A 20135-nucleotide genomic window follows, 5' to 3' on the forward strand; every position below is an offset into this window, starting at 1 on the left:
CGCTGCGATTAATCAGGGTGATAAATGCTGCAGTGAGGCCCCTGCTATCAATCATGTTTCTTGTGCAGAAAGGCACTCAAGTCAAAAAGGGTGGGGGGTGGGGGAAGGCTCATTTACCACTATTGTAGTAAGATTATTTTCTGTTAAGAAAAGTGGCAGTTCCTTTATCCAACAATGAATGCAGGCTGACCAGCAGTTTAGAGACCTAGTAAGAGATGGTTAAAGATATTAATAATAAAACAAAGTTATCCTGTGTGAAGGAGGACAGATGGCAGCCACACAATAGCCATCAAGTCTATTTAACCAGATAAGTAGTCTGCCTACGCCCACCCTGGCTCTAGACATGTGCTGATTCAAAGACTGGCTCCCATCCCATGGAGCCCTCTAACCTGGAACAGGTGCAGAGGTCACGTTCTGTCCTTCCATGCCCTCATTTAGAAATCCGCCCGTTCCCTGTCAAGCACTGCAAAAGCAGAGCCCAGGACAGATGCTCCTGCCCAGCAGCGATAAGCTGTGCCTCTGTGCCTTGAAAATATGTGCACCAGACCCAGGGACAAAGCAGTACAGCTTTGGGAAAGGCAGAGGAATACCGTGTTGGGAACGTGGCAGCCAGCCTGGAGAGCCCAGCGCTGCCTCGGGTTTCTGAGACAGGCTGCCATGGACGGCAGAGGGCTCATGAGTGATGCCCATTTCAGAGCTACAGACTATCTGTACAGACAGAATCAGTGACTGATACAGTGAAAAAAGACCAGAAAACCTCAGTGTCAGTCAGGGTGGCTGGAGCAGGCAGGCTGCAGTGAATTTTGAATGAAGGATAGGTGAAAGATTTAATTCCACTAAGCAGCCAAGGGGCTCAGATCCAAGGCCAGTTTCTGCCATGGGGAGCATTTTACCAAAAGCAAAAGGTGCTGATGAGCCTGACAAACCAGCAGCCAGAGACAAGTGGAAAAGCTGTAGGAGAGGCATCGGAGGGGCTGGCCAGACAGACCATCTCAGCACGTTTCTGTGAAGTCTGACGGGCCCTTCCCCCACAGACACTGCAAGACTGGGGCTTTTAATATTGCAAGGATTACTTCAATCCATAGGCTTAACCTTCCTGCGGCAAACCTGCACAGATGGAGTGCCACCGCCTTCCTGCTACCAGCTGACCCGTCCACCACAGCCTGGCTGAGGCAGCACTTCAGGCAGGGCCAGCAGCTACCGCTCCTTCCAGGGGCTGAGGGACCTGCTTCCCACCTGTCTGACATCCTGCACTACTTCAACTTTATAGATACCTGACTCCTGATGATCTCTGCAGCCAGCATCGCTGGGAAATGAAAATGAGCTCAGTTCTCTTAAACACTCAGTGGCTGTAAATCCTCAAAAGCCTTTTTAAGCTTTGTCATGACATATGACTTTCTTTCCCATGACACAGTTTATTATGCAACTATTTCTTTTCCTTGTTTTAAGAAGAAAGGGAGTAGAACTGTAAGGAAGCATACTAGCACCATAACATGAATCCAAAGGTGGTAACTTTTCTTTTTTTGACAGAATGCACATGAACAGTTTGGGCCTCTCATTATATTCAGTAAACTATTCAAAACAGAACTCCCAGTGGAGAGATTCACACCTGGGACTATCCTTCACTGCAAGCCTAGTCTAAGGCTTTTCTAGTCAACAGTCAATTCCATAGATGCTGCATTAGGTCCAGTAAGAGTATTTTTAAAATTATAATACTGAGTTTAGAATACTCAGTAACACTATTTTAGAACATCTAAATAGCCTTTCTGCCTGACAAGATAGAAATAGTTATCTCCCTTTTGACAGATGTAGAAAGCTTTAAAAAAAGCCCCCAAAAAACCCAACCCCAAAACATACCAAACACCGGGGTTTTATAAACTGAGTGAAATTCTGGGTGAGTGACAGAAGGTACTCTCCCTTCTTCCCCTTGTAAGATCATGGATTTGAAGTCTACTTTTCTGTATTATATATGATTATTCACACATACATACACAGGCCAAATTCGTTAGTTTTTCCACATAACTTAATTCCAACACACCTCATAAAAATATTTCTAACTCCAGCACTTGTTCACTGATATTGGATAGAAGACTTTGTTTAGGTATTTCTCCTGCCCGTTTGGATACTGCAGAAAGGAATTTTTATAGGTCAAGACAGTGTTATTACAAGGGCTACTCGTAGTAACGAGAGCTCCAGAAAATGCAAAATGTAGGTGAACATGTGGACACAGATGCAATGATTTGACTGTACCCCCTTATGCCTCACTGCTTTTCTCCACTCTCCAGTGTAAAGACTGAACACATTTTATTTCCTGCAGAAGTACAGAAATGAGAAAGGACAGCACACAGAAATGATCAGGTCTAAGCTTTGCTCAATCTGCATATCACTCTGAAGTGAGAGTTACCTGACAACAACACTGAAAACAACAGGACTACACCACAACAACAGTACCTTCACTCAAACACTCCCCAAGAATCCTCCTGGCCAGTCCCAAGTACTGAGGGTCATCCCACAGCATCGACCTGACAGGTCTGTGAAGATCAAAATCTCTGACTACCCTGCTCTTACACCCACCTGCCCACTGCAGGCCTTGGCAAACACAACTCTAAGGGCACCCAGCAGAATGGCTGGGAACCAGGGAGATGTTCAGCCATTCAGAATGACAGTCTCAGGCAGTCACAGAGAACTTCTGTCCTTTGGTGGGTTTTTTCTTTGGTTGGTTTTCTTTTGGGTTTGTCGGTGGTTTGGTTTTTTTTGTTTTTTCTTTTTTCAAATTTCTTTAGTGAGTTCTGTCAGGGAGTTATTCTCGGTTTGCCAACCACGAACTGCATGGATGTGTTACTTGTACCACGGAGCACCATTTCCCTTCTGTTCTATAATTAATCACTAAAGTGCTCAAGTCTCCTGCTTGTGAGTAATGCACACATTTGTATCTAAAGTTTTTACACATGCTGGCTGGCTACACAACTGTAAAATTACTTTTAGTAGCTGTATACATCAGTCCTGAATTTACCACTGCATAATTACTTCCACAAGTATTTGCTGAAAGACATTTTTACTAATGGACACTAAATATCACAAACCTAAGAGTAAGCACATTCGTTTAGATACCCAAGGGCATCTAAACATGTCCATCGCAGGGGAGGTTCCTGCAGGGAGCAGTTCTGCCTGTGCCTCACTCTTCCCTTACAAGATCTGCTGTTCTTATCACTCATTACACAACACCAACACTACAAGTAATGGCATCAATTCTTATTTTAATGATTATTAATATGCCTAGCTGTACTGCAGCCATACTTTGAGGCAACTTTCCACGGAAGAGGACCTTAGGCAATGCACATCCATCCAAGGAGAACTAAGGTCCTGCTCAGGGGGACATCAACAGCAGCTCTGAGTACTGTGAGCCCACAGCACAAGGTGCCAAGAGCACAAACCTCTGTGGATCCCAGTGGGTTTTGAAAAGAGACAGGGGTCCCTTTTGTATATGCATAGGACTATGGGGTGGGGGGGGGAATCAGAGTTTTATATCTTGGCTTTCTATTTTCTCTGAAGGCACTCAGCACATTACTGAGCATCCCAACTTGTTTCTTTAACATCTATCTTATTATGACTATAAAAAAAAAACACCCTATCAATGCCATCTTGACTCATTCTTTGGCTTCTAATGCTCCTTCAGTTTTATCATCATGTTGCTAAACCCAAGAAGAGATTACCCAACTGTTGTCTTGTCCTTTAAAGATTGAGAGCATACAGTGTAGGAGCTGCACAATGACTCCAGCAGAGCATGTATTATGAGTGAGAAACTCACTGCATGGCACATTCAACTGCACCTCGTTTCACTTAAAAATTAAGTCCTTGTGTTTCAAAATTCCTATAAATTTTAGAAAGACGCAAGATCAACAGTCAGGCTACACTTGACTTTGCCACAGGTCTGGGGAAGTCACCAGAGCAGAACATCATTGGGTCACAGGTCTGTCCTCACTGGACAGCTGATCCTGAGAGCAGCTGAGCACCTCCACAAGCGATAGGATTACACTCCACTGTAGCTCTAGAACGAGGCCTGGCAACACAGATTTGCTGGCCTACACTTGAACTGCAGCAATAATAAGTTCACACAATATCAGTTTATCAACACAGGTATCAGCCATCCTGATTCATCATAAGCTGGGTTTATACCCTATTGTCAGCATGGAGGACCCTAATGCCAATCCACCAGCCAGCCAGGCCACCACAATCACATTAAGATGTGCTGAGAAGGGGTTTGGATCAATGCAAGTGAATCAGCTCTTGAAACAGACTTCAGTTAAACTGCTGCAACTATGGAAATCCTAAAGCAGATAGTTCTGTCCTAAATTACTGAATGTTACTGGGTTTGTCCTTTCTCTGACCCCACTTCAGGGTTTTATGCCTCTGCTTTCAGACAGAAAAGAAGGCAAGCTGGAACTATCAGTGAGCTTGCTCCCCAGTGTGCTCAGGGCTGGATATGAAGGAAGAATGATGCTGTGGTGCTGAATCCCAGACAGGGCAGCCTGGTTTCTAGGGCTAGAGTGCCCAAAGGTAGAACCCTATCAACCTCCACATCCTTACAGCCCTGTGTTTTTCACTCCTGCTGCCCTTTCTCTATGATACCTCAGTCTGAAATATTTTAAAAAATTGGGGGTGGGGGGAGTGGAAAATTCACACGGGCAAGAGAGGCTTCTAACCCTGTGAAATTCGGAATCATCTCTACTGACATCTTATATTGCAAACTATCAGCTCGGAAATGCCAATAAAAATCTTCCTGATGCTCACAGAGGATGTAAAATAGAGTTGCAAGAGAGCAGCAGTCCCTGGCCTTTGCACTCCTGCCAGACCAACACTACAGCCCAGCACGAGGATATACAGGCAGGTGAACTGTGTTCCTGGCACTACAGAGCAGGAAGAACTAGGTGCTTTCCCCAGAGCAAAAATAAGACATCAATTCAGCAGAATTTCCTCTCTGCTACGTTACCTGTGCTTGCACCGTGCTGCCCTGTACTGGGAGATAGCAGGGATTTGTCAAGGAACTTATTACAGAGATGTGTTGGGAGTTTGTCTCCACATCTGTAACTCCTGCATCTGAAAGGGGTGTTTGAGGATGTGTCACATGCAAGTCTCCAGAGCTGCCCCATGCACCTTTCTCTCCCCAACAAAACTCCAGGCTACGAATTCTACCATAAGATCAAGTTTTTCAGTATCAAATGCTACAATGCTGAGCAGCAGCAGCACAGTGCTGCTTCCATACAGACGGAAGCAACTTGGGAACTACAGAGACACAGACAACTGGATGATACAGGGAGTTTTACACTGACACTGAAACACACATCTCTCTGATTTCTCCCCCACTGCTCTCTATTCCTGTATCTAGCAGTCCTGAATCCCTTCCCCTTGATGATGAAAAGCCTAAAGAAAGGCACTTTCTTAAATGTGACTCATTTTCTTTTAGCCAATTTAGGCACATATTTGCATTTTTAAGAGAAAAGATACACACCAAGTAAGAAAAAGAAGAGGTGAACCCAATTTACTAACCACACATACTGAAAAATCACCTTATCACAAGAAACAGGATGACTCAGAAAACAAACATAAATAGCTTCTGTGATTTAGCACCGACTGACACCCGGGGTATTAAAATAAATTGCCCATGATTTCTCGCAAGCTCCATGCTAATGCATTCCACAGAACATCAGAGGAAACGCAGCAGTGCATAACTATCTAGAGGCTTCACTTGGTGGCAAATAATGGAATGAATTGTCCCCTGACCAGGACAGGGAAAGGAAGTTAATCTGCACCTCCAGCCTTTCGGGGAATGTTTCAGGATTGTAAACCATGAGTCAGCAGCACTGCTGCTAGAGAGGTTTTTTCCTAGCACGCTGCTGGCAACACAGTCTCTGCCTTTCCCAGCTTTGGATTGCCAGCTAAGTGCCCATCGAGAAACAGCACCTTTTGTATGAAATGGGACAGATCAATTGTCTGCCATTGATTCATTAACGTCTTAAATATCACCACTGACCTGTATGATCACAACATACAGCAAAGAAGAAAAAAGAGTTCAGTTGATGGGTGAAGCTGGGAGAAATCAAGTCTTTTACTAAATGTATTTTAACCCCTTTACTGGTACTGCTACTACAGTAATACCACATTCACCTTTGTTACTGCAGCCAAGACAAAAGATACCATACTAAGTCTCATAATCAAATCCAAGGACCTCAATCATTTTGCAAAGCTGATGAATACTCCTCCTGAGAAATACATTGGTATTTCTTTGTATGTTTTAGAGACAAAGAAAATAAGGAAGAGAAGGAGGACACAAATTTTTAGAAATTAACTTGGTAGTTTACAGCTGTTTACAGGAACCACAGGCCTGCACCTATTCACTTCTTCCTCCAGTTGAGGTCATGTCAGCTGAGCTCCTGGTCCAGTTTATCCTCCATTGGATTCTTGTGCTTTGATGATTATTTTCTTGACAGGTTATAGAGGGTCCTTCCTAACGTTCCTAAACCAAACTTCTGCTGTTTAACTATCCCTAGCTCTTAATATTTAAATCTAGCTTGACAGAGAATTTAAGGATGGAAACTTACTTTCTTCCTAGAAGCGAAAAACAAAGCTGAAATGAGTCCTCCCCTTAAATGAAGAAAGCACTGCCATAACCTCACCACTTTCTGAGTCTGATCTTCCAGACAGGCACCACATGCACACCATGGCCAGTCAGCACCCCAGAGCAGCCCTAAAGCACCCTTGTGTCCTGCCCAGCTGACAGCACAAGGCCATAGAGAAACAGAGGTACTCTGGCACAAAAGGAATGGAAAATGTGGCAAGGGAGGAGAGGACACAAGATGCAAACCCATATGGAAAGAACTTCCATCAGGGTATGATATATTATTTCCAGCCTTACTCACAGAAAGCCAGTTTTGTGTGGATTATGTTCTCCACAGCTAATAACTGTTGAGTCCATTGACCAACTGTAGCCTGCTCTGTTACAAAAGGGAACTGTCTTCCCACAAGTCCCATGAAAACAGACATTCAAGTACAAAAGGTAGACCCTGCAAGTGACCCCAGCCCTGTCCCAGCTGAAAGAAAAGCTGTAACATAGGACTCTTACTTGCCACCAAACAGTTTGCCTAGGGGACAGTCTTTCTGATCAGTAAAACAGCAAGAAAATCTTCACTTCATCAAGCACAAGACATAAATCAAAGGAAAGTCAGCACCATTAATTCCAATGCTCAAACCAATACTTGTTTCATGTGATCACAGGATAAGACAACATTAACCCTAGTGATGTAACCCTAACCCTAGTAAACAAACAGAGAATATTGAAACCCAGCCTAGACCAGCCATAAAACCAAATTCCTCCTTACCTCCTCCATGAGGGCCATCACAAGTGCAGTTAAAAAAATGGATGAGGATCTCGGGACAGGGGCAGACCCGGGGGCCCAAACTCATTTCTGAAGCTGCTCCCTGCAGGAGAACCCTGGGGATGAACTGACACCACACGTTTCTTCTGGATGCCTTTGGTGCATTTGGTGCCCACGTCATATGTTTAATTGCAGGTGAGTGCCAAAGATCACGTCATCCTGGATGCGTGCCCTGGAGTCCACAAACTGTAATCCAGTACACCTCACTGCCACTGCACACTCCAGCTTCTGAGGCCTTTCTCTATCAGCTAAATAAATGTTTTTCTTTGATATTCCAAGCCATCTTACACTATCCCTGTGGCCACAGGATTTTCAAGTCCTATCAATCTAGAATTAATTCTCTTCTTACAGCATAAGTGCCCCTTACCTCTTCTTCAAGAAAATTACATTGCTTGAAATAATTTCTATTTTTGCCAGCACAACATCTCATTTTCTTCCCTGTAGTCTGAAGGAATGATTTGTAACATGAATCTTAAAAACCCAGATCAAAGGAGGAGGTTAAAATGATAGATAAATCAGAAATGTAAGAAATGTATATGTAGTAAAACAAAAAAAAAAAAAACAGTCTCCACTAACTCTGATTTAATAACAAATAGTTGATGCCCTTTCTTTGTTTTTGACAGATCCTAGAGGACTGATAAGATGCTGTGCACAGGAGATAAGAGACATTTCCATAGCAGATGAAAACCATTCATCTGAAGGGATCATGCTGTCAACAAACTGGACTCATTATCTGCCAATACTATAAAAACTAGGCAGTTCTACTCATCTGCTAACAATACCACCATTTCTATTTGCAAGAGTTCTCTCCTTTCCCCCTCTCCAATGCTGCAGTAAAACCTTGGATTCTGACTTCAAGCCCAGCAAACAACGTTAGTCCTTGAGACAGAGTTTGCAAAACATTAATGAAATCAGAATGAGATTGCAGTTTGGCTTGTTGCCCTTGGATAATGGAAGTGAAATTAAAAGTAGAGGGAAGAGAAGGGACTTGCTCTTAGCTAAAATCAGATTGTCGAATGCATTTTTCAGGAATTAAAGCATTTTATACACTATCTACTTCAAATTTTTCTATTTCAATGACTGTAGTGATATCTGATACCAGGAGGAAACAGTAGCTAAAGCAACCAAGAAAAACCAACAAGTAGAGCATTCCTTTCAAATATTTCATTTAGCCAGTAAAATCTATTAGGAAAGAAGCCTTCTGCCAAGGCAGAAAGAAGGGCCAAGAGAAAGATGTGTAGAAGAGGAAGACAAAAAAACCAGGAGAGAATATCCTGAAAAATTCACAAATGCTTTCTACCAGGAAGCAGCACCTATCAGCCAGCCCTACCAATGTATTGCAATATTCATCTCTTTTCTGAGGGATGCATTCCTGCTAGCAGTGCTCCCCATCCTTGCCAATGCCCAGGTTCTCACTTGGGGTTTTTGCCTGTCTGGGGACCCACACTGGCCATTTCAGGAGTCCAGGCTTATGAAACATAACTGCCTTTCCTGAAGAATTTCTCAGCTGTTTTATTCTAGTTTTCAAAAGGCCCCCTGAAACTTCAGAATAAAGACAAACACGCATTTGGATTGCTGCCCTACAAACACACACATTCCCTCCAGGTCTAAATGCAGGGCTAAGAAGTATGATCACCTATAGGGCACCTGGGAAGAACAACACATCATAAAGTCTGGTTTGGTAGGTGTTAGGTGAGAACTGGCACCTGAGAAGTTAACTGAAGATGGATATACCTTTCTCTCTCTCCATCAAGGTGGAGGGAGCAGATTTTCAATCCTGCTTAGATTTTTTTTAAGGGCACAGTCCCCACTGCAAATCACTGAGATCTGTATTCCTTAACTACCTGAACACATCTGAGAGTTCTATACAAAGTCACTTAATGTTTTCTATTCCGCAAGGTTTTATCTCCCTCTTTCCTTTACAGCATCAAAGGGTTAAAGCTACCAAAGCCAGAAGGTATTACAGAGAAGAGGACAATAAACTTTCCTGGGAACTAGTAATGACACTGTCAAAAAAAACCAGCTTGCTTTCTTCATTTTGATACACAGACATAACTTCTGAAGTGCCGGGGTGTGTCAAAAAGCCATAAGACAGATGCTCACCCAGCACTACCATGCCCTGCCAGGCTGCTGGGAAAAAAAAAAAAATCATAAAAGCATAAAAGCCCTGAGCTGAAGCACACATGGTTTTTGGCAGCAGTGAATGGGTTAAAAGAAGTTTCCCTCTCCCATGGAAGTGATACAGTCTGAATCCAGCATTATGTTTTCAGCTGTGATAGACTGTACCTGCTCTCAGCAAGCCAGCAAGTTTAACCCTGTCCTTGCTGATGTTAAAATCAATATTATCACGTCCCCAAATCTGGTATGATGGGAGACAGCCCTGCACTCTCACTATAGTAAAGCAGACAATAGACAAGCACTCGGGTTTGTATCTCTCCCTGTGGTAGCTGCAGCCGAAAGGACTAATTAATTAGCTAGAGCGTACGCATACACATCAAAAATAACTTCACAGTGCCTGCCAAAGCAATTCGAAAATCTCCGCAAAGCTGCCACAAAAAACCGCTAGACAAAATGAAGAAAAACATCTATTGTTTCAATCAGAAAAGAAAAACAAAATAAAAAAAGCACAGCCCACACCCCGTATCACATTCATTCCCACATTAAACAGAGGTGTCCTACCTTTGCAGCCGGTGAACAAGCAGATTCCAATTGGCGCGTTGTGTCCAAGACTATGTGCTGAAGAATCTGTTAATAAAAAACAGAGGGAGGGGCAAAAAATAAACTGAAATCACTTAATTTTAGCTGAAAAACAGTCTTCAGCTTTAAGAAGTTTTTCTTCTATTGTACAAAGACACAGATGCATAAACAAGCCTGTGTGTATGAAGGTGTGTGTACATATAATACACATTATGTACGCATCGATATATTTAAAAACAAACCCACAGAAGTTTATTACCTATTCATTTTAATTCATCCAGCGTGCACCACTACAGAATTTAATCTACAGCAGACTAAATCCAAAAAGCTTCAGCATAAAGGCATAGCTCTTTCAAATTCTCAACAAGCAAACAAAGCTGACATTTTTAAAATAAAATCGTTACCAGCTCACGTGCTGTGTCATACCACAAAAGCCTATCCTTAAATAACTGCTGCATAATCATTCTCCAGGAGTGTTGTTATCCATCGGCTTGCTGCCTATCTCCAGACAGACGCAGTCTGCAAGCCACCAGCTTGTATCTACCGTGTGTACGTCAGGAAAAGGAAAACTGCAAATCAGAAGTCCCCGCAGTGGTGAAAAGGAAAAGAGGGTGAGTGGGAGAGGAAGAGGGAGTTCTCTGGCCACAGAAATTTCGAGAACGATGACAAACCAGCCCGCTCCGCCATCATCCACTTACAGTAGGATGCTGCACCTCGCGGCTGCTGAAGCAGTTTGTCAAGGAGTTGCTGGTATCAAATGCCTGACAGGCATTTTAATTGCATCCAACCAAGTGTGTCCCCATGAATCGGGCCTTTAATCCTATGAATATCATCAACTGGTTTCTTTTGTGCTGCTGCCAAAGGCACACAGGCACGCACTGCACACAAGCAGCAGCACACCCGGGTTCCGCCGCGATGGTGATCCAAATCCCAGACAGGTTTTATGGATGGTCCATGCTGAAAAGGAGGGCTGGAGGGATTTAGCGTTTTCTGCATTATGGATTAGGAGGGTGATTCGCTCTCCCCCTTTATGTTTCTATCTAATGCTTCTGCTCGCATGTTGGAACCAGCTTGACTATGCTGTTATTTGAGCCTTGCATTTGCTTACTCACACCAAGGGGAAATAAAACCAGGGAAAATGCAGAAGTCCTGCAGGACTGTAGGGGCAAGCAGGGACACTTCAGGACTAATACAGGAGCAGAACAGGGCTCACTGCACAGTTCCGCTCAAAACCGAGTTGCTGTGAGGGGTCCAGTTTTACTGCCACTATTCAGCTGTTGTACCTGCTTTGATCTCATCTCTCTGTTTCAAGGCTTCCTCCAGGACAATATTAATCTCAGTAGGAAAAGGGACCTGTGAATTCAGAAACCACCCAGTGTTGTGGGAGGTGACAGCACAACTGGGGAGGGACAGCCGAGAAGGTGTAGAGGACTAAATTTTTAATAGAGTGAGTAAAAGTTAAAAGATGAACTGGTTTGGTTTTGAGCATTGGAAGTTTGTAATGAAACAGCATAACCAGTGAAGGAGCATTCAGGAATAACCAATGAGCCTGACCACACTCTTAAGGACTGAAGACAAGCTTAAATTTCCCTGCAGTCAGGACACACAAGTCAACTAGATCCACTTGGCAGCTGGTGCTTCTCAGTCCCTGTGTCAGCAGAGTACTTGAGAGGGAAGGATATTGAGAGGAAAATGAAATATCTCCCTACCACAAATTTTGGGAGAGGTCTAACGAACACCATTTACCTTTGAAAGGAACAAGGGGCTTGCAGGAAGGAGTAACAAATTTCTCAAAGAATTCCAGGGTCACTCTCCCAAAGCTTTAGGGGTAGAGGGCTGCAAAGGGAATCGATTCCCTACTGTCTTCCCCCACAACAATGACAAGATGACTTCACACATCCATCAAACTTTGTATCAACCACAACTTCCACCCTCGCTGCTATAAACAGATCTTGGTGACTACAAAGCATCTCCATCCTGACCTGACAAGTTTTTCCCCACTCTTTAAACCACCGCAGCAGAGAGGAGAACGAGGAAATGGAGGAAGGTAGCTCCAAAGACAGGATGTATGGGACAAGGATAGCAGTGCAGCAGGTACCACATGGCAGCAAAAAGGCCTTCGGAGTGAACAGAAAAAAACGAGCAAGAGCGGCACTAGTGCAATTCTCAGACCCTTCCTCTGAAAAAGCGTCCTGTGACTCATCAGAAGGGGTGCTTGCTGCTGCCAAACCTCCCACTGCAGAGCTCATTCCCTGCAGAAACCAAGGAAACCCTAATCCTGCCCTCGTCTTCCTCAGCTCCACCATTTAACAGTTGGTGTTTGTTCACAGCGTTGCCTTGGTCCCTCCCTCACTTCTTCAGCTCCCCTTCACAGCCACACTTCCCCCAAAGTAGCCAGGAGCTCTGGGAGGCCCCAGAAACAACACCAGGGAGTTGGGATGGTGGAGGGATAGCAAGAAGTCCTGAAAACTGTCCTGTATTTTCTCTCGGATGTTCCTGACAGAACTCACGTGGCTCATAAGGGACAGATATGTATTGCCAGGCTTTGTCCTACACCCTGGAGCCTACGGATAAACCTTCAACCAGCCATCCAAGTCTCTTTTGATCTGCCCATGCAAGCATTTCCAAGGACACAATCTACCAAAACAGCCCATGGCAAATGGCTTCATCATAAGATACTGTAAATAAAAGAGCATCTCAATCATCGAGTTTGTTCTGGCTGCCCTGCGATATGTCTTTCATACACCTATAAAAACATTTCTGACAAGACAAAGGCACAGGAGTCAGGGATGAAGGGCCTAATCCAGGCAAATCCTGGAACACAGAGAACACTTAGCCCTGAGATTTAACCTCATGCTTTCCCGGCTTAGCCACAAAAGCATGAAACTCATCACATAAAATCAATGCAGTGAAAATACAAGCATTAGGAAGTTGATAAGTCAAAGACCTGGAAATGTTTAAATTACATTTTCAGCACGGTACCTCTTGAAGAGGAGTAAAGACATTTACAGTCTCAGTAAAGGAGGTGGTGAGACTGCGACTGAAGCCTGGTCCAAACTGTAAAAGATTTCACCTGTGCAGGTGGGTGTTTCTCTTTAATTCTGATATTCACACAAGACAGTGCACTCGGTTTCATTACTGCACTGTAAGAGGGCTTAGAAAATCCAGCTACAAACTGGGTCCTTCTCTGCAAGATGCTGGAGAGAGCAGGAGACAGACTTCCATTGCAACAGATTACTTAGAAGAGCCCAAACCCTAAAGAGATAGTGGTAGTGTTCTCCTCATTTTCAGGATAATGGAAAAACCAACCAACCAACCAACCAATCGTGGGGGTGGTTGTGACCCAAGGTCACACAAAACTTCTGTTCTCAAACCAAGCAAGATGGTTCCAGAACCTCAGTCTAAGATCTTTCCACCCAAACCACTGCTGAAGTCTTGCAACCAGCATTTAACAAAGGACTTGTGGGTTGGTTGCTTCTTTTTTAGCAAAGACTGGGTGAACATTTTATGCAATGCCTAAAATAGCATCCAATATCATCCGTGATGTAGATTACGAGGAATAAGTCTACTGAACAGGAACTGCACCACTCTGGTAAAAATAGCCTTGGAACAGGGAATTTTCTTTTCATTTGCTATTGTCTTACCACTTGAAACAGTGCTGGGGATGATTGCCTGCTGGAGAGCTTGGGAGGAGACAGGTGCTTCACCAGACTCTGTAAGTATTGTCAGTATTGTCTGATCTTCTGCAGTAGTAATAAACATCAGACTATCGTGTTTTACCAGCCATTTGAGGGAAAAACTTCCTTTTATTTTCCCCTCCCCTCCTTCTTGAGGTGGGGAAAAAACAAGATAGAAGGGCATTAATTAATTCTAGAAAAACACACGCAGTACAGCACAGCAGCTCTTTCACCAGGGCTACACCGTGAGGGAGGCTGAGGCTGGAGTCACCGTCTGTATCTCCATGGTTACTGACAACTGAGAGCATGGGGAGGAGTCAGCAAAAGCTGCAGGCTGAGTTAGCAGCCTCTGTGGGTGCAAAGGATTTCAAGGCACGTTAGAAAGTTTCAGGGGGCAGGGGGACCCTGGTTTCAGTTTCAGTCAATGGCTGATCTACCCACCTTATGCAGCCCCGTCAGGGTCTTTTCAATCACATTGTTTCCTTTACAGCAGTGGTACCCCTAGCTCTGTATCCACAGCAGACTGAACATCTTCATGGAACTCACCTGCTTTTCCTCCCAGGCTACCAGTAAAACAGGCCTGTCCTGGTGACATTGCCCTTTCCCAGCATCCATGCAAAGGCAGCTCTTCACACTGAGTATCACAGCCAGCTCTCCTGCACCCATTAAACCCACCCGCTGACACAGCATGGGCTTCTGTGCAGCGTGGTTGTATAAACGAGCCTTCAAATCCCAGGTAAATTGTGTCCCCTCTTTCCCCTACTTCAGCTTATTTGTTTTAAACTTTTCAGACAGATACTTTCAGGCACGATCTTTCTGTTGTGAATCCAAGCTGATTCTCCTCAACTAAATAACTGATATGTGGAATACCTAGAAAGGGATCTTCTATTTCACTGTGTGCCAGCATGTCACTGAAATCAAGCTGGAAGATATAGGATATTTAAATCCTCCTAGGCCTGCTTTTCAGAACAACCAATTCTGCACTGAACCCTTTGAAGTTACCAAATAAATGTATTCTTTGGCTTTCTTAGGAAATCCTTAGTCTCTAGCTTAAAGACCAGTGAGAACAAAAGAATAAGAAAGCAAAATTCATTAAAAGTATTTGCTACTCCCCAAACCTTGTATGTATATATAGTACAGCTACTAGTAACTGCTGCAACACAAGCTTTTGTATCGTTATGCCAAAATAAACCACCGCCTCTGCCCTGGGTACTGCCCGTGGAGGGGAACAGCAAACATCCATCTCAGAGAAACACTGAAACGTCACTGGAGCCATCTGATGTGTCCCAGTCAGCACAGCCCCCAAGTGCCTTGTCACTCCACTGCCCCTGGAGGACAATCTAAATCTTCAGCACAGAAATAATCGATAGCACCAACCCTCCTGCAGAAACCAACACCACCTGAGAGTGTCACAACTTCCAAAAGACCAGATCACTGCAGTGCACATGTCCATGAGCACAATGCCTTTAGAGGTTTGAGACAGGCCTGTGCAGTCAACACTGCATTATTGGGAGGCTCACAGATTAGGCTCACACAGGAACACAGTGTCTCGATGGGTGTCCACGTGACAGACTGACGTACCACGTGCATCTGAGAGACACACTAACTGCTGCTCCATCCTATCACAAGGTTTAGGACTAAGAAAATACTGCAGGCAGAAGCTCTACCACTTGCTCTCATCTTTTCTCTCTCCTGGCCTACCAGTGGGGTGATGAATCAAGATAAAAACTTGTTTACAGTAAAATATCACAGCTACTGTAACAGAATTTATTCAAATGTCAGTTTGTACTTCACTTAACCATGTAACCTAATGTTTTTCAATTAACTGTCACATCATACCTCCTAACAGAAGCCTTAGCTATTATTCTATATTTAATTTATAAATAAAATATTTTAAACTAACGAATCATTTGTTGAAGCAGATTTTGCATAACATGCAATTAAAATATAAACAGAGCTGGCATGGTCTTAAGGACATATAAAACAGTAACTGCAATATAAAATACACAGATTTACCTGTTTTGTCTGACCATAGGGTTTGGATGGTCTTTCAATTCAAAACCCATTTATATTTAGGAAAACATGTAAGTTTTTTGCAGTCAGTGGGACACTGGTACGTAGTTAACACAGTAGTGAAAATTGCGGTTTTCCTCAAACAGCTGTTGTCCCTTTCAGAGAAAAGGTACTTGCTCTTTAAATTAAAGATCAATCTTCCCTCAGAGATACCTTCCCTAGCAGCTCAGTACTGCCTTCCTGGAAGCCGCCAGCCAGTTATTTTCTCCTGTGTCCACACTTCCCTTCAAGAATTTTTTTAAAAACTCACTGCTGTTCCTCGACAGCAAAACCAACCAGACAGGCAATAGAAATTGCAGTAACATGTAGTAACATGTAGCAGAATTGGTTTGAACAGCTTCTCACTTAGCAGCACTTTACGTAAGGCAGGCAGTCAGGCAGAAAACCATGGAGGAGCTCTTGGCAGCTGAGCCACAGAAGGGGAAGCAGCTCTGTCCTCGCCTCAGAGGAGACACAACAAAAGCTGCCTTATGAGAATGTTGCTGCCTGTCGGCCTGATCCACATGGGCTCAGAGGTGGCACTGCCAGCATGATGCAACAGCTTTTTCCCCTCTTCGCATGGGCATCCAGGTCCTCTGCATGAGGACAGGGGATGAGCCTGTCCAATAGCTGCCCTTCACAGACTTCACATTTCCAGTAAAACCAACCACAATTAACAGCCACTTTGACCTCTGAGAAAAAGCCCAGCTAAAACCACCAGAAGCCTTTCTTTGGCTTCAGTGCATTTGGATCAGAATCTGTATTTATGCACACTCTTGTAGCACTTTCAATGAAGGCAAGGAGGGCTGGTGTTACAGAGACCATCTTTGCAGAGGACCCCCTTACAATGGATTCCGTCAGGTTTACTGTGAAATGAACACAGCAGATACTATTTCATTAGCTACTTATGACTGATTCTTGTTTACATCACCAGAAAAGCAGATTTCCCGTGGTTAACATAATGATCACAATTCCCTCTTTGCTTACACACATTTCAGTTAGCCAGTGCTCCACTGGGTGCACAGCAGTTACTACATCAAGACTAAAATGGGTTTAATGAATGGAGATTTGGATTAGGTAACTTAAACATAGCTTTCAGTCACCCTGATCTCATAGTGCTGCCCAAAATTATTTTTAAGTTCTTTGTACATGTGAATTACTTCCCTCATCTGTACCAGGTAGCTGCCCCGAGGGTGACAGGCAGCAGCTGTTCATGAGCTCAGGGTACAAAGCAAAGAGTGTCACATCCAAGCCACCATCAGGGAGACTTTTGGGAGGTGTAACACGATTATAGTCAATTCTGGTTTATCAGAATGGGATGGAAAACATGGAAGTCATTAGGCAAAAGGGAATTTTGGATAAATTGGAACTTATCTGATATACCTCAAGTGGCCTTCTTTTAGATGAAGTAGTACTTTGATCAAAGGCATTTTAGATGACAGGCCCAAACAACAGCACTGCCAGTAAGTCAGGGAACTGCTGCTTCAACAACTGCCAGGGGACTGTAAGCCACTCAGACACTGGTTTACACTGTATTCAAAGGATGATACTGTTTAGCAGAGGCGTGATCCCACAGCAACACTAGGGCGTGGAGGAGAAGATCATCTGATATTAAAAGGGCGAAAGGCAGAGGTGAAGACAGAGAGAGAAACTGCCAGTCTCAGCTCCTCTACCATCCTACTGGGCTTCTTTGGAAGATTTCCATTCAGTTTGGCAGGCAACAGGAGAAAGCACGGACAGCTCAAGAGACAGGGGGCTTATGCTCTGTGCAAGCTTCAAAAGATACACAGAACCAGAAATGAAAGACAGAAATAAGTGAGTTTAGCAGCTTTAACAACAAACTGTACCAGTACAGAGGAAGAATATACTAAGCTTTCTAAGAGCTTGAATACTCAAAAATCATGCAAAAAACAGAGACAAATGCCATGTAAATAAGGGACAGCAAAAGCACAGGAATATAATCAGAAAAGCTAAGGAACATAAAAGGCAACAAAAAAGAATCAATACCATCTGAAAAGCAGACAGAAAAAGCCATGGTTCAGCAGAGAGGCACAACAAAGACGATGCACAGAAGGGTATAATTCAACATACTCAACAGTTGTCCCATTTTCACAAGACCAACAGTGAGCAATACCACATATGATTAGTTGAAAAAGAAGCAGAACTTCAGGTTAGAATAGTAAAGAGCAACTTAAGAAACACTCTAAGCAAGATAGATGCAGCTTCGAAAGTGTGTGAATCCTCCTGACTCAAGAAGAGTATTTAAGGTTTCAGAGCAGATCCCAGACAAGAGTCTGCTTTATCTTCACAAATATCTTTCCAAACATTGTACTCTATCTTGAAAGGTCAATTACAAACTAATCACTGAAATGTCATCTTTGCAAAGATTTTGAGAAAAAAATCCAATTAAGTAGTTTACAAGCACCCACAGGACAAGAGCACAACTCAAAAAATACGCATGGTGTATGAGTTTGTCAATAAAGAATCCCAACAAACTCATCTCCTGATTTTGCACTTATAAAATTCAGATTTCACCCCATGTTAGGATGAGTTTCTCACAGGAAAGCATCTCCCAAAATCAAGATCACTGCAGTATACTACACAGCAGTTCCCAGCTCTAAAAGCAGGAAATCAAGAGGAAAAAAAAAAGGACTGAACAGCATATTGAGAGACGAGGCCTTAAACACATAACTAGACAAATCAGAGTAAGTAGCTTGGCAGTAGCTTGGCAGGAAAAGGCTTATCATGGGCAAAAAAAAGAGAAATTCACAGTTTTATTTATCCTAATAGGGATGCTGTCCCTAAAACACTGGGATAATTATTCCATTTTCTTTGTTGGTGATGATGTCTCAGCTGGAGAAATGCCAAAATGTGGGGTTTGCACAGTTAGATAGATACTGGCAAACTGGGGAGAGTCCAGATATAAGCAAAAAGGAGAGTCTGGGAAAACATTCTTCTAGCCTTTCTTTGTAAAACACATGTTTTCAGTTAGATATCTCTGAAATACACAAAACCAAAGAGTAATAAAAATCTTCCAGATAATATCATTTGTGAAGATACAGAAAGCAAGCCATTGCATTCCAAATCAACGGGGGGAGTAGGGGGCATAAAAGAGGAATTCGCTGGGCTAATTAAAAGCAAATTTTTTTGTGTGTGTCTGGTATTTAAAAACACCCTGCTACTGAGGAAGGTCAAAGTATTTATTTATGTATTTATTTTTATAAAAAGAGCACCAAAGACAGTGCCCAGACATGCTGGTATCCTCCTCAGAGTGAATAAGGATCCTGTTGTTTTATCCCAACAGGCATCTGGTTACTATAACTGGGCAACTGTGCATAGACTGGGCAGCTGGCACAATCCCCAGCAAAATTCACCTGGGCCACGGGACCAGCTCACACTGCCTTCTCTCCGTCCTTCCACAGGCTTCCTGAGAAACCGAATCAGAATTCCTTGTGCAGAGTACAGGTGTACTTCCTCCACACCTTCCTAATCTGGGCCAGCCACAGTGCTGGGGACCTCAGCCCTAACCTGCCCTCGAGGTTCAGAGAGCCTACAGCTCCAGGGACACTGGGGCTGGAAAAGGGATGTCAAGGGAAGCACAGCACTGGACCTATTTTGCTCCCACTACATCAACTTGGTCTCTCAGAGGACAAGGCAGGTGTGACAAGCCCTGTGGCTCTTCCACGTGAATCCCACCTACTCCTCCCCTCTTTGCTGCTGGATGACCTCAGTGAGGTGGGGAGGGCACCAAGGATGGCCCCTGCCTCTCCACAGTGCCACTGAAACTATACTTTAGGGTCTGGGACCAAACAGTTTTACTGAGTCTGTGACCTGCCATCCCCCAGACTTCAACCTAGTCCATAGGGTGGGACTGGTTCAGCTAAAAGTGTCTGTCCACTTATTAACATCACAGTAGACACTGAAGAACACAGGTGTTCCCAGCATTTTCAAGAAGGCTCCCCACCTCTTTTTAAAAGGTTTCAGAAACAAAGTCTTTGGGGCACAACGGCTCTTACATTTGAGAAAAAAAAAAACAAAAACAAGCAACGATGCAGAACCTGCAAGTGAAAAACCAGGAGAGCAGCACTATCAAGAAAGACTGCAGAAGGAACGAAGAGGAGAGAATAAATGGAATAACTAATACACATTTGCTCCAAGCTTCTCTCTGCACCAATTGGCAAAAAGAATACAACTGAATCATTAATAATTGAAGGAACTTGAAGACAAAGACATTTTCATCCAACGTCAGATAAACGGATGAAAGAGGGCTGTAATG

The 20135-nt window shown here is 43.6% G+C and overlaps 1 protein-coding gene across 28 annotated transcripts in view; it reads right to left on the bottom strand.

Moving 5' to 3' along the window:
- The window catches only part of MAP2 (microtubule associated protein 2), a 221824-nt gene that overhangs the window by 123992 nt on the left and 77697 nt on the right, over window positions 1–20135 (bottom strand). For 21 of the 28 annotated variants that reach the window (XM_027752087.2, XM_039381320.1, XM_039381318.1 and 18 more), the window contains one exon: window positions 10113–10178. The exons of 1 other annotated variant lie outside the window; for it this stretch is intronic. The gene's annotated coding sequence lies outside the window, so the exon portion shown is untranslated. 6 more of the 28 variants (XM_039381300.1, XM_039381296.1, XM_039381298.1 and 3 more) reach the window with 3 other exon arrangements.

Source organism: Pipra filicauda, unplaced genomic scaffold (assembly GCF_003945595.2).
Source record: "Pipra filicauda isolate LSUMZ 115617 unplaced genomic scaffold, ASM394559v2 scaffold21_size4447388_pilon, whole genome shotgun sequence".
NCBI classification, from domain to species: Eukaryota; Metazoa; Chordata; class Aves; order Passeriformes; family Pipridae; genus Pipra; species Pipra filicauda.